Source organism: Lepisosteus oculatus, unplaced genomic scaffold, assembly GCF_040954835.1.
Source record: "Lepisosteus oculatus isolate fLepOcu1 unplaced genomic scaffold, fLepOcu1.hap2 HAP2_SCAFFOLD_39, whole genome shotgun sequence".
Taxonomy (NCBI): Eukaryota; Metazoa; Chordata; class Actinopteri; order Semionotiformes; family Lepisosteidae; genus Lepisosteus; species Lepisosteus oculatus.
The window spans coordinates 521,975-536,456 of NW_027167923.1; the positions used below are offsets into that span (position 1 = coordinate 521,975).

The following is a 14,482-nucleotide window of genomic DNA, read 5'->3' on the forward strand; positions in this document are numbered from 1 at the left end:
AGCGCATGAAAACGTTTCCATCTGCGCCATCTTCACCCCTCCAATGCTATGGTCCCTGCTCCTCCTGGTGCACTGCAAACACTCATTCAGCCGGTTCTTTCAGTTTGAATAATTAGGTCTTCAAAGGCTGGAAGTAGGGCGCAAAAGACATGCCAATGCCAAAAGCGTGGCTGTGTGCTTCCAGCTGTGAAATGTCACTGGTGGATGTTGAAGACATTACTTCCAAGGCAGCAGGTCCAAGCGATTTAGCGTTTGTACAAGAAGCAGGAAGAGAGAAACGGCACTCCGCCTTTTTCTGGGCAGGCCGAAGCGACAGGAGAAGGGCGCCGTAGTGGGCAGGATTCGAGCCGACGCGGGGAGACCCCAATGGCTTTCTAGCCCATCGCCTTAACCGCTCGGCCACGACTACAGGGAGCGCCGCCGCCGCCGGCTTGCGATCATTTAACACGGAGGGCGAGGCGGCGGCGGTAACCTTTTTCAATGTCGCTCTCCGCTTCCCCCCAAAAAAAAGCCAAATGACATGCTAGCACTCGGACACCCTTCAGAAGACTGAAGGGTGGCTTAAAGCTGGAAGGATTAGGTCTCCCCGTTCCGACGCGACAATCGAACTTCCTTAGGCAGAGAGAAAGCAACATCGAGGAGCGTCAACAAGACTTTAGAAGCTGCGCCACACGCCACTTTCAGTCGCAGTCACAGCAGTTTTAAAGGCAGGAATCGCCTTTGCGAACGCCATGAGAAACAGAACGCAAGCTCAGGTCCTGCGGTTTAACAAACAGCCACGGCTTTCATGCGACTGGACATTTCTTTTCTGGAGCGAATTCACTTTCAACTTCAAGAAATTCACACAACTTGCGAAATACGAAATACAAATCTGGCTCATCGCTGCACAAGAAATACCGCCGGCTGGCAAGAAAATGACAACGGTGTTTTTCCTTAACGAAAAACTTCCCATGGAGAAAAACAACGGCTGTGCGTCTCTGTCGGCTTGATTCAGTTTAATGCAAGTATTCATTCTCCTCCTGGAAAATACAGCTTGCGAAAGATGAAATACAATTCTTGGCTTTTCTGGGTGAGTGCAGAAGAAATCCTGCCGGCTGGCAGAAGAATTCCAGCCTTTTTTACTCTTTAACCAGAAACTTGCGAATGATACAAAGCAAGCGGGGTGCGTTTCTGTGCAGCTGTTAACTGAACAGCTGCTGCTTCAAGCCCACCCAGGGCTCATTCCGATTTCAACATCATGCCCCCTGAAGGTAGACTGGATTTCTTTGCGAAGCATTCACCTTTTGGACGTTTCAGGAAAGGTGCGTGTCGATGCCAGACTTGAAAAGCTTTCCATACAAAGAAACAACATAGTGCTTTTGATTGATGGGAAACGGCAAGAGCGGTTTGAGCAGCTCCGGCCTCTCAACCGCTTTACAATGTGATCGGCACCTCGGTAGCCAGTTTAGAAGGCTGAAAAGGATGCTGGAAGCACAGCGACGTTCTAAAACCAGCGCTTGAAAAGCATCTGCATACATAAAATGTCCATTTCCCCAAAGCTGAATCTGCATCTTCAGAAGATTGTCAGCTATACGTTTTCGTTCTTTGTTTCCTTTTTTTACGACAAGCTTTCGAGAAATGAACTGTCTATTGTGATGAAGGCTGCATTAGAAATTGTGCATCTAGCTTAGTTCAATGAAATCGGGAGGTGCACCTGTCTCAAGCAGATGGCTCTTTGCAGGCACACTACGGAAACCTGCGGGCGCAAGTTGGGAGAAGTGACTCTTGCAGAGTGTTGAGCTTCGAGAAGAGGGCTCCGCTCAGGAAGATATTTCCACATGTTGAAGAGTCGCTTTTCGCCCTTTCTTTCCCACATTTTTCCAGTGCGGTTATTGATCGCGTTCAAAATGTTTTCCCAACGTACGTGTTACCTGCAAAATCACAGTGAAACTGTTATGCCCAAAAGATTCCTAATAGTTATTGTATTAGAATAGCTCTCCAATTTCTTAGCCTTCGTACACGCAATGTTTAAGGAAACGCTAGAGTAAATGAAACTGTAAATAGACAGGAGCTCTTCTTAGTTTTCATACAAGTTATGATGGCTGCAGCTCCTATCTGCGTCCGGGTGACCGGAGCCAAGGGATTATCTGCGGAACCTTTGATTTATCTCTCGGGCAAGGAGCTAGATACGCCCTTTTCATCTCGGTTTGATCACACCTGTGCATTAAAACGCAGTGCTCGGTACCATCGAGGTGTAAGAGGTTCAAGGATGAGCGGGAAACTTTGTTAATAAGGAGACGGGCACCGCCCAACGTGGGGCTCGAACCCACGACCCTGAGATTAAGAGTCTCATGCTCTACCGACTGAGCTAGCCGGGCGCCGGTGGAGCTGGTGGTTAACTTGTCCCTGTTGACGGCAATTTGACAAGGTATACTTCCTGGCTTTTCATCATGTGCTGACCGGATTCGAGAGTAGCACACCCTGTTCTTTGTTGATTACTGTACCTCCAGCAGCGCAAATGTCAGTAATCATTGAAATGTACGACCTACAATCTCCTCAGCATGCCCGCGTGGACTCCTCAGTGATCATCCTTCTACGTTCTGCTGTAGTTTTCATGCAAGTGAAAACCGTGCTCCAAATAACAGCGGCACAGTTGTATCCTGCGGTAAGCATTCTTCTAATTCCATCGTTTTGCTCCAGGTAAAAGGTAGCGCATCATAGTGTTGATATTCCAAGGTTTCAGAGTCCGTATTGGATGGCTTGGATGCAGACATCGCTCAGAGCTCCCAGTATGATTTTCCCGAGTTCAGTTTTGCAGTGTTTTAGTGCTTTACTACTTCCAGTGGGCCTTTGAATGCTCTGCTAAGTAGAGACGTGACATAATTACTAATGCGACCGAGTGTGCTGGCTGTTCCTGGTTCGTAATGATTAACGCGAGAAATCAATATAAACATAACTGCTTCGATTTCGAGGTTCAGTTGAAGCTTTCAAAGAAACTATCAAAGACCTCAGAACAACCGAAGACACATTTGGTCATCTCCGTATTGGTGAAGATTAAAGAGTCCCGCAAGTGTCAAGCTTGCACAAACACACACGAGAGAGAAACTCAGGACAGAATTTAAAGAAAGGGAGATGCAGACTATTTGAAGGCACTTTGCTAACCCAATGGCATGCTTAGGAATCGTGCATAGGACACACGTAGCAGAGGATGGTTTCGATCCATCGACCTCTGGGTTATGGGCCCAGCACGCTTCCGCTGCGCCACTCTGCTGACGGCCTCTCTGCGTGTGGCGCACAACTGCTCTTTTTATTTCCTACATAAGTGATGAAAGAGTTGAAAGTTTCAACGACAAACGCAGACGTCACTTTGAGCGCTTGGTGTTGTAGCACAAATCATCACATGCTGCTCTACACTGGATTATAAAAGCCGACACATTTTCCAAACATTTTAATGCTGGAGTCACAATGTAGTATTAATAACAGTGCGATACTCGAGGAGCGTAGTGGGATCGCGGTGGCTCATCAGACCGCCCCGGGATTAGGGGCCAGCGTCAGGATGGCCGAGCGGTCTAAGGCGCTGCGTTCAGGTCGCAGTCTCCCCTGGAGGCGTGGGTTCGAATCCCACTCCTGACAAAAAGCTTGCTCAGTGCTGTCTCCAGTCGGGTGCAAATGGGTGAAGCAGCCTGACGCAGGGAATGTGCGCCGATAGGCGTAGGTGTATCCCCTGCCTCTTCCGATTTAGCTCGTGCTCCATAGGATGGAAGCGGATGCTCTGGCTTTTTGACTCGAATATAACCTGATCACAACAGAAGGCCGTGCAGCCCAGTGCTGGTTTAAGAATGCCTCGTGTCTTCAGGCCCCTATTCCTTCAGGTTACCCCTTTGGAATAGTCGTCCGAAAAAGACGGGAAAGGAAAAGCATGTAAGCTCCCACACACTGCGTTAGCATTAGCGGTTGGAATCTGATGGGAGAAAAGCAACCTGGCTCGCCGTCAAGCAATCCATCCCTGGTCTCCCACGTGACAGGCGGGGATACGCACCACTATACTAACGAGGAGCGCTTGCTTGGCGCTTGAAGACACTTCCTCTTGCGGCTACTACTGTTTCCGGTTTCGTCTTTTCTTTTCATTCCTCCCAGAGGAGCGCATGAAAACGTTTCCATCTGCGCCATCTTCACCCCTCCAATGCTATGGTCCCTGCTCCTCCTGGTGCACTGCAAACACTCATTCAGCCGGTTCTTTCAGTTTGAATAATTAGGTCTTCAAAGGCTGGAAGTAGGGCGCAAAAGACATGCCAATGCCAAAAGCGTGGCTGTGTGCTTCCAGCTGTGAAATGTCACTGGTGGATGTTGAAGACATTACTTCCAAGGCAGCAGGTCCAAGCGATTTAGCGTTTGTACAAGAAGCAGGAAGAGAGAAACGGCACTCCGCCTTTTTCTGGGCAGGCCGAAGCGACAGGAGAAGGGCGCCGTAGTGGGCAGGATTCGAGCCGACGCGGGGAGACCCCAATGGCTTTCTAGCCCATCGCCTTAACCGCTCGGCCACGACTACAGGGAGCGCCGCCGCCGCCGGCTTGCGATCATTTAACACGGAGGGCGAGGCGGCGGCGGTAACCTTTTTCAATGTCGCTCTCCGCTTCCCCCCAAAAAAAAGCCAAATGACATGCTAGCACTCGGACACCCTTCAGAAGACTGAAGGGTGGCTTAAAGCTGGAAGGATTAGGTCTCCCCGTTCCGACGCGACAATCGAACTTCCTTAGGCAGAGAGAAAGCAACATCGAGGAGCGTCAACAAGACTTTAGAAGCTGCGCCACACGCCACTTTCAGTCGCAGTCACAGCAGTTTTAAAGGCAGGAATCGCCTTTGCGAACGCCATGAGAAACAGAACGCAAGCTCAGGTCCTGCGGTTTAACAAACAGCCACGGCTTTCATGCGACTGGACATTTCTTTTCTGGAGCGAATTCACTTTCAACTTCAAGAAATTCACACAACTTGCGAAATACGAAATACAAATCTGGCTCATCGCTGCACAAGAAATACCGCCGGCTGGCAAGAAAATGACAACGGTGTTTTTCCTTAACGAAAAACTTCCCATGGAGAAAAACAACGGCTGTGCGTCTCTGTCGGCTTGATTCAGTTTAATGCAAGTATTCATTCTCCTCCTGGAAAATACAGCTTGCGAAAGATGAAATACAATTCTTGGCTTTTCTGGGTGAGTGCAGAAGAAATCCTGCCGGCTGGCAGAAGAATTCCAGCCTTTTTTACTCTTTAACCAGAAACTTGCGAATGATACAAAGCAAGCGGGGTGCGTTTCTGTGCAGCTGTTAACTGAACAGCTGCTGCTTCAAGCCCACCCAGGGCTCATTCCGATTTCAACATCATGCCCCCTGAAGGTAGACTGGATTTCTTTGCGAAGCATTCACCTTTTGGACGTTTCAGGAAAGGTGCGTGTCGATGCCAGACTTGAAAAGCTTTCCATACAAAGAAACAACATAGTGCTTTTGATTGATGGGAAACGGCAAGAGCGGTTTGAGCAGCTCCGGCCTCTCAACCGCTTTACAATGTGATCGGCACCTCGGTAGCCAGTTTAGAAGGCTGAAAAGGATGCTGGAAGCACAGCGACGTTCTAAAACCAGCGCTTGAAAAGCATCTGCATACATAAAATGTCCATTTCCCCAAAGCTGAATCTGCATCTTCAGAAGATTGTCAGCTATACGTTTTCGTTCTTTGTTTCCTTTTTTTACGACAAGCTTTCGAGAAATGAACTGTCTATTGTGATGAAGGCTGCATTAGAAATTGTGCATCTAGCTTAGTTCAATGAAATCGGGAGGTGCACCTGTCTCAAGCAGATGGCTCTTTGCAGGCACACTACGGAAACCTGCGGGCGCAAGTTGGGAGAAGTGACTCTTGCAGAGTGTTGAGCTTCGAGAAGAGGGCTCCGCTCAGGAAGATATTTCCACATGTTGAAGAGTCGCTTTTCGCCCTTTCTTTCCCACATTTTTCCAGTGCGGTTATTGATCGCGTTCAAAATGTTTTCCCAACGTACGTGTTACCTGCAAAATCACAGTGAAACTGTTATGCCCAAAAGATTCCTAATAGTTATTGTATTAGAATAGCTCTCCAATTTCTTAGCCTTCGTACACGCAATGTTTAAGGAAACGCTAGAGTAAATGAAACTGTAAATAGACAGGAGCTCTTCTTAGTTTTCATACAAGTTATGATGGCTGCAGCTCCTATCTGCGTCCGGGTGACCGGAGCCAAGGGATTATCTGCGGAACCTTTGATTTATCTCTCGGGCAAGGAGCTAGATACGCCCTTTTCATCTCGGTTTGATCACACCTGTGCATTAAAACGCAGTGCTCGGTACCATCGAGGTGTAAGAGGTTCAAGGATGAGCGGGAAACTTTGTTAATAAGGAGACGGGCACCGCCCAACGTGGGGCTCGAACCCACGACCCTGAGATTAAGAGTCTCATGCTCTACCGACTGAGCTAGCCGGGCGCCGGTGGAGCTGGTGGTTAACTTGTCCCTGTTGACGGCAATTTGACAAGGTATACTTCCTGGCTTTTCATCATGTGCTGACCGGATTCGAGAGTAGCACACCCTGTTCTTTGTTGATTACTGTACCTCCAGCAGCGCAAATGTCAGTAATCATTGAAATGTACGACCTACAATCTCCTCAGCATGCCCGCGTGGACTCCTCAGTGATCATCCTTCTACGTTCTGCTGTAGTTTTCATGCAAGTGAAAACCGTGCTCCAAATAACAGCGGCACAGTTGTATCCTGCGGTAAGCATTCTTCTAATTCCATCGTTTTGCTCCAGGTAAAAGGTAGCGCATCATAGTGTTGATATTCCAAGGTTTCAGAGTCCGTATTGGATGGCTTGGATGCAGACATCGCTCAGAGCTCCCAGTATGATTTTCCCGAGTTCAGTTTTGCAGTGTTTTAGTGCTTTACTACTTCCAGTGGGCCTTTGAATGCTCTGCTAAGTAGAGACGTGACATAATTACTAATGCGACCGAGTGTGCTGGCTGTTCCTGGTTCGTAATGATTAACGCGAGAAATCAATATAAACATAACTGCTTCGATTTCGAGGTTCAGTTGAAGCTTTCAAAGAAACTATCAAAGACCTCAGAACAACCGAAGACACATTTGGTCATCTCCGTATTGGTGAAGATTAAAGAGTCCCGCAAGTGTCAAGCTTGCACAAACACACACGAGAGAGAAACTCAGGACAGAATTTAAAGAAAGGGAGATGCAGACTATTTGAAGGCACTTTGCTAACCCAATGGCATGCTTAGGAATCGTGCATAGGACACACGTAGCAGAGGATGGTTTCGATCCATCGACCTCTGGGTTATGGGCCCAGCACGCTTCCGCTGCGCCACTCTGCTGACGGCCTCTCTGCGTGTGGCGCACAACTGCTCTTTTTATTTCCTACATAAGTGATGAAAGAGTTGAAAGTTTCAACGACAAACGCAGACGTCACTTTGAGCGCTTGGTGTTGTAGCACAAATCATCACATGCTGCTCTACACTGGATTATAAAAGCCGACACATTTTCCAAACATTTTAATGCTGGAGTCACAATGTAGTATTAATAACAGTGCGATACTCGAGGAGCGTAGTGGGATCGCGGTGGCTCATCAGACCGCCCCGGGATTAGGGGCCAGCGTCAGGATGGCCGAGCGGTCTAAGGCGCTGCGTTCAGGTCGCAGTCTCCCCTGGAGGCGTGGGTTCGAATCCCACTCCTGACAAAAAGCTTGCTCAGTGCTGTCTCCAGTCGGGTGCAAATGGGTGAAGCAGCCTGACGCAGGGAATGTGCGCCGATAGGCGTAGGTGTATCCCCTGCCTCTTCCGATTTAGCTCGTGCTCCATAGGATGGAAGCGGATGCTCTGGCTTTTTGACTCGAATATAACCTGATCACAACAGAAGGCCGTGCAGCCCAGTGCTGGTTTAAGAATGCCTCGTGTCTTCAGGCCCCTATTCCTTCAGGTTACCCCTTTGGAATAGTCGTCCGAAAAAGACGGGAAAGGAAAAGCATGTAAGCTCCCACACACTGCGTTAGCATTAGCGGTTGGAATCTGATGGGAGAAAAGCAACCTGGCTCGCCGTCAAGCAATCCATCCCTGGTCTCCCACGTGACAGGCGGGGATACGCACCACTATACTAACGAGGAGCGCTTGCTTGGCGCTTGAAGACACTTCCTCTTGCGGCTACTACTGTTTCCGGTTTCGTCTTTTCTTTTCATTCCTCCCAGAGGAGCGCATGAAAACGTTTCCATCTGCGCCATCTTCACCCCTCCAATGCTATGGTCCCTGCTCCTCCTGGTGCACTGCAAACACTCATTCAGCCGGTTCTTTCAGTTTGAATAATTAGGTCTTCAAAGGCTGGAAGTAGGGCGCAAAAGACATGCCAATGCCAAAAGCGTGGCTGTGTGCTTCCAGCTGTGAAATGTCACTGGTGGATGTTGAAGACATTACTTCCAAGGCAGCAGGTCCAAGCGATTTAGCGTTTGTACAAGAAGCAGGAAGAGAGAAACGGCACTCCGCCTTTTTCTGGGCAGGCCGAAGCGACAGGAGAAGGGCGCCGTAGTGGGCAGGATTCGAGCCGACGCGGGGAGACCCCAATGGCTTTCTAGCCCATCGCCTTAACCGCTCGGCCACGACTACAGGGAGCGCCGCCGCCGCCGGCTTGCGATCATTTAACACGGAGGGCGAGGCGGCGGCGGTAACCTTTTTCAATGTCGCTCTCCGCTTCCCCCCAAAAAAAAGCCAAATGACATGCTAGCACTCGGACACCCTTCAGAAGACTGAAGGGTGGCTTAAAGCTGGAAGGATTAGGTCTCCCCGTTCCGACGCGACAATCGAACTTCCTTAGGCAGAGAGAAAGCAACATCGAGGAGCGTCAACAAGACTTTAGAAGCTGCGCCACACGCCACTTTCAGTCGCAGTCACAGCAGTTTTAAAGGCAGGAATCGCCTTTGCGAACGCCATGAGAAACAGAACGCAAGCTCAGGTCCTGCGGTTTAACAAACAGCCACGGCTTTCATGCGACTGGACATTTCTTTTCTGGAGCGAATTCACTTTCAACTTCAAGAAATTCACACAACTTGCGAAATACGAAATACAAATCTGGCTCATCGCTGCACAAGAAATACCGCCGGCTGGCAAGAAAATGACAACGGTGTTTTTCCTTAACGAAAAACTTCCCATGGAGAAAAACAACGGCTGTGCGTCTCTGTCGGCTTGATTCAGTTTAATGCAAGTATTCATTCTCCTCCTGGAAAATACAGCTTGCGAAAGATGAAATACAATTCTTGGCTTTTCTGGGTGAGTGCAGAAGAAATCCTGCCGGCTGGCAGAAGAATTCCAGCCTTTTTTACTCTTTAACCAGAAACTTGCGAATGATACAAAGCAAGCGGGGTGCGTTTCTGTGCAGCTGTTAACTGAACAGCTGCTGCTTCAAGCCCACCCAGGGCTCATTCCGATTTCAACATCATGCCCCCTGAAGGTAGACTGGATTTCTTTGCGAAGCATTCACCTTTTGGACGTTTCAGGAAAGGTGCGTGTCGATGCCAGACTTGAAAAGCTTTCCATACAAAGAAACAACATAGTGCTTTTGATTGATGGGAAACGGCAAGAGCGGTTTGAGCAGCTCCGGCCTCTCAACCGCTTTACAATGTGATCGGCACCTCGGTAGCCAGTTTAGAAGGCTGAAAAGGATGCTGGAAGCACAGCGACGTTCTAAAACCAGCGCTTGAAAAGCATCTGCATACATAAAATGTCCATTTCCCCAAAGCTGAATCTGCATCTTCAGAAGATTGTCAGCTATACGTTTTCGTTCTTTGTTTCCTTTTTTTACGACAAGCTTTCGAGAAATGAACTGTCTATTGTGATGAAGGCTGCATTAGAAATTGTGCATCTAGCTTAGTTCAATGAAATCGGGAGGTGCACCTGTCTCAAGCAGATGGCTCTTTGCAGGCACACTACGGAAACCTGCGGGCGCAAGTTGGGAGAAGTGACTCTTGCAGAGTGTTGAGCTTCGAGAAGAGGGCTCCGCTCAGGAAGATATTTCCACATGTTGAAGAGTCGCTTTTCGCCCTTTCTTTCCCACATTTTTCCAGTGCGGTTATTGATCGCGTTCAAAATGTTTTCCCAACGTACGTGTTACCTGCAAAATCACAGTGAAACTGTTATGCCCAAAAGATTCCTAATAGTTATTGTATTAGAATAGCTCTCCAATTTCTTAGCCTTCGTACACGCAATGTTTAAGGAAACGCTAGAGTAAATGAAACTGTAAATAGACAGGAGCTCTTCTTAGTTTTCATACAAGTTATGATGGCTGCAGCTCCTATCTGCGTCCGGGTGACCGGAGCCAAGGGATTATCTGCGGAACCTTTGATTTATCTCTCGGGCAAGGAGCTAGATACGCCCTTTTCATCTCGGTTTGATCACACCTGTGCATTAAAACGCAGTGCTCGGTACCATCGAGGTGTAAGAGGTTCAAGGATGAGCGGGAAACTTTGTTAATAAGGAGACGGGCACCGCCCAACGTGGGGCTCGAACCCACGACCCTGAGATTAAGAGTCTCATGCTCTACCGACTGAGCTAGCCGGGCGCCGGTGGAGCTGGTGGTTAACTTGTCCCTGTTGACGGCAATTTGACAAGGTATACTTCCTGGCTTTTCATCATGTGCTGACCGGATTCGAGAGTAGCACACCCTGTTCTTTGTTGATTACTGTACCTCCAGCAGCGCAAATGTCAGTAATCATTGAAATGTACGACCTACAATCTCCTCAGCATGCCCGCGTGGACTCCTCAGTGATCATCCTTCTACGTTCTGCTGTAGTTTTCATGCAAGTGAAAACCGTGCTCCAAATAACAGCGGCACAGTTGTATCCTGCGGTAAGCATTCTTCTAATTCCATCGTTTTGCTCCAGGTAAAAGGTAGCGCATCATAGTGTTGATATTCCAAGGTTTCAGAGTCCGTATTGGATGGCTTGGATGCAGACATCGCTCAGAGCTCCCAGTATGATTTTCCCGAGTTCAGTTTTGCAGTGTTTTAGTGCTTTACTACTTCCAGTGGGCCTTTGAATGCTCTGCTAAGTAGAGACGTGACATAATTACTAATGCGACCGAGTGTGCTGGCTGTTCCTGGTTCGTAATGATTAACGCGAGAAATCAATATAAACATAACTGCTTCGATTTCGAGGTTCAGTTGAAGCTTTCAAAGAAACTATCAAAGACCTCAGAACAACCGAAGACACATTTGGTCATCTCCGTATTGGTGAAGATTAAAGAGTCCCGCAAGTGTCAAGCTTGCACAAACACACACGAGAGAGAAACTCAGGACAGAATTTAAAGAAAGGGAGATGCAGACTATTTGAAGGCACTTTGCTAACCCAATGGCATGCTTAGGAATCGTGCATAGGACACACGTAGCAGAGGATGGTTTCGATCCATCGACCTCTGGGTTATGGGCCCAGCACGCTTCCGCTGCGCCACTCTGCTGACGGCCTCTCTGCGTGTGGCGCACAACTGCTCTTTTTATTTCCTACATAAGTGATGAAAGAGTTGAAAGTTTCAACGACAAACGCAGACGTCACTTTGAGCGCTTGGTGTTGTAGCACAAATCATCACATGCTGCTCTACACTGGATTATAAAAGCCGACACATTTTCCAAACATTTTAATGCTGGAGTCACAATGTAGTATTAATAACAGTGCGATACTCGAGGAGCGTAGTGGGATCGCGGTGGCTCATCAGACCGCCCCGGGATTAGGGGCCAGCGTCAGGATGGCCGAGCGGTCTAAGGCGCTGCGTTCAGGTCGCAGTCTCCCCTGGAGGCGTGGGTTCGAATCCCACTCCTGACAAAAAGCTTGCTCAGTGCTGTCTCCAGTCGGGTGCAAATGGGTGAAGCAGCCTGACGCAGGGAATGTGCGCCGATAGGCGTAGGTGTATCCCCTGCCTCTTCCGATTTAGCTCGTGCTCCATAGGATGGAAGCGGATGCTCTGGCTTTTTGACTCGAATATAACCTGATCACAACAGAAGGCCGTGCAGCCCAGTGCTGGTTTAAGAATGCCTCGTGTCTTCAGGCCCCTATTCCTTCAGGTTACCCCTTTGGAATAGTCGTCCGAAAAAGACGGGAAAGGAAAAGCATGTAAGCTCCCACACACTGCGTTAGCATTAGCGGTTGGAATCTGATGGGAGAAAAGCAACCTGGCTCGCCGTCAAGCAATCCATCCCTGGTCTCCCACGTGACAGGCGGGGATACGCACCACTATACTAACGAGGAGCGCTTGCTTGGCGCTTGAAGACACTTCCTCTTGCGGCTACTACTGTTTCCGGTTTCGTCTTTTCTTTTCATTCCTCCCAGAGGAGCGCATGAAAACGTTTCCATCTGCGCCATCTTCACCCCTCCAATGCTATGGTCCCTGCTCCTCCTGGTGCACTGCAAACACTCATTCAGCCGGTTCTTTCAGTTTGAATAATTAGGTCTTCAAAGGCTGGAAGTAGGGCGCAAAAGACATGCCAATGCCAAAAGCGTGGCTGTGTGCTTCCAGCTGTGAAATGTCACTGGTGGATGTTGAAGACATTACTTCCAAGGCAGCAGGTCCAAGCGATTTAGCGTTTGTACAAGAAGCAGGAAGAGAGAAACGGCACTCCGCCTTTTTCTGGGCAGGCCGAAGCGACAGGAGAAGGGCGCCGTAGTGGGCAGGATTCGAGCCGACGCGGGGAGACCCCAATGGCTTTCTAGCCCATCGCCTTAACCGCTCGGCCACGACTACAGGGAGCGCCGCCGCCGCCGGCTTGCGATCATTTAACACGGAGGGCGAGGCGGCGGCGGTAACCTTTTTCAATGTCGCTCTCCGCTTCCCCCCAAAAAAAAGCCAAATGACATGCTAGCACTCGGACACCCTTCAGAAGACTGAAGGGTGGCTTAAAGCTGGAAGGATTAGGTCTCCCCGTTCCGACGCGACAATCGAACTTCCTTAGGCAGAGAGAAAGCAACATCGAGGAGCGTCAACAAGACTTTAGAAGCTGCGCCACACGCCACTTTCAGTCGCAGTCACAGCAGTTTTAAAGGCAGGAATCGCCTTTGCGAACGCCATGAGAAACAGAACGCAAGCTCAGGTCCTGCGGTTTAACAAACAGCCACGGCTTTCATGCGACTGGACATTTCTTTTCTGGAGCGAATTCACTTTCAACTTCAAGAAATTCACACAACTTGCGAAATACGAAATACAAATCTGGCTCATCGCTGCACAAGAAATACCGCCGGCTGGCAAGAAAATGACAACGGTGTTTTTCCTTAACGAAAAACTTCCCATGGAGAAAAACAACGGCTGTGCGTCTCTGTCGGCTTGATTCAGTTTAATGCAAGTATTCATTCTCCTCCTGGAAAATACAGCTTGCGAAAGATGAAATACAATTCTTGGCTTTTCTGGGTGAGTGCAGAAGAAATCCTGCCGGCTGGCAGAAGAATTCCAGCCTTTTTTACTCTTTAACCAGAAACTTGCGAATGATACAAAGCAAGCGGGGTGCGTTTCTGTGCAGCTGTTAACTGAACAGCTGCTGCTTCAAGCCCACCCAGGGCTCATTCCGATTTCAACATCATGCCCCCTGAAGGTAGACTGGATTTCTTTGCGAAGCATTCACCTTTTGGACGTTTCAGGAAAGGTGCGTGTCGATGCCAGACTTGAAAAGCTTTCCATACAAAGAAACAACATAGTGCTTTTGATTGATGGGAAACGGCAAGAGCGGTTTGAGCAGCTCCGGCCTCTCAACCGCTTTACAATGTGATCGGCACCTCGGTAGCCAGTTTAGAAGGCTGAAAAGGATGCTGGAAGCACAGCGACGTTCTAAAACCAGCGCTTGAAAAGCATCTGCATACATAAAATGTCCATTTCCCCAAAGCTGAATCTGCATCTTCAGAAGATTGTCAGCTATACGTTTTCGTTCTTTGTTTCCTTTTTTTACGACAAGCTTTCGAGAAATGAACTGTCTATTGTGATGAAGGCTGCATTAGAAATTGTGCATCTAGCTTAGTTCAATGAAATCGGGAGGTGCACCTGTCTCAAGCAGATGGCTCTTTGCAGGCACACTACGGAAACCTGCGGGCGCAAGTTGGGAGAAGTGACTCTTGCAGAGTGTTGAGCTTCGAGAAGAGGGCTCCGCTCAGGAAGATATTTCCACATGTTGAAGAGTCGCTTTTCGCCCTTTCTTTCCCACATTTTTCCAGTGCGGTTATTGATCGCGTTCAAAATGTTTTCCCAACGTACGTGTTACCTGCAAAATCACAGTGAAACTGTTATGCCCAAAAGATTCCTAATAGTTATTGTATTAGAATAGCTCTCCAATTTCTTAGCCTTCGTACACGCAATGTTTAAGGAAACGCTAGAGTAAATGAAACTGTAAATAGACAGGAGCTCTTCTTAGTTTTCATACAAGTTATGATGGCTGCAGCTCCTATCTGCGTCCGGGTGACCGGAGCCAAGGGATTA

The 14,482-nt window shown here is 48.6% G+C and overlaps 6 non-coding genes across 6 annotated transcripts; 3 read left to right on the forward strand and 3 right to left on the reverse strand.

Annotated features, from left to right (window-relative positions):
• Positions 1–2,284: 2,284 nt before the first annotated feature.
• trnak-cuu (transfer RNA lysine (anticodon CUU)) lies at positions 2,285–2,357 on the reverse strand. The gene has a single exon. It is a non-coding gene; the product is annotated as a tRNA-Lys (tRNA).
• Positions 2,358–3,529: 1,172 nt separating this feature from the next.
• Positions 3,530–3,612, forward strand: trnal-cag (transfer RNA leucine (anticodon CAG)). The gene has a single exon. It is a non-coding gene; the product is annotated as a tRNA-Leu (tRNA).
• Positions 3,613–6,403: 2,791 nt separating this feature from the next.
• Positions 6,404–6,476, reverse strand: trnak-cuu (transfer RNA lysine (anticodon CUU)). Its single transcript has one exon. It is a non-coding gene; the product is annotated as a tRNA-Lys (tRNA).
• A 1,172-nt stretch (positions 6,477–7,648) lies between these two features.
• On the forward strand, positions 7,649–7,731 carry trnal-cag (transfer RNA leucine (anticodon CAG)). The gene has a single exon. It is a non-coding gene; the product is annotated as a tRNA-Leu (tRNA).
• Positions 7,732–10,522: 2,791 nt separating this feature from the next.
• Positions 10,523–10,595, reverse strand: trnak-cuu (transfer RNA lysine (anticodon CUU)). The gene has a single exon. It is a non-coding gene; the product is annotated as a tRNA-Lys (tRNA).
• A 1,172-nt stretch (positions 10,596–11,767) lies between these two features.
• Positions 11,768–11,850, forward strand: trnal-cag (transfer RNA leucine (anticodon CAG)). Its single transcript has one exon. It is a non-coding gene; the product is annotated as a tRNA-Leu (tRNA).
• Positions 11,851–14,482: the final 2,632 nt, after the last annotated feature.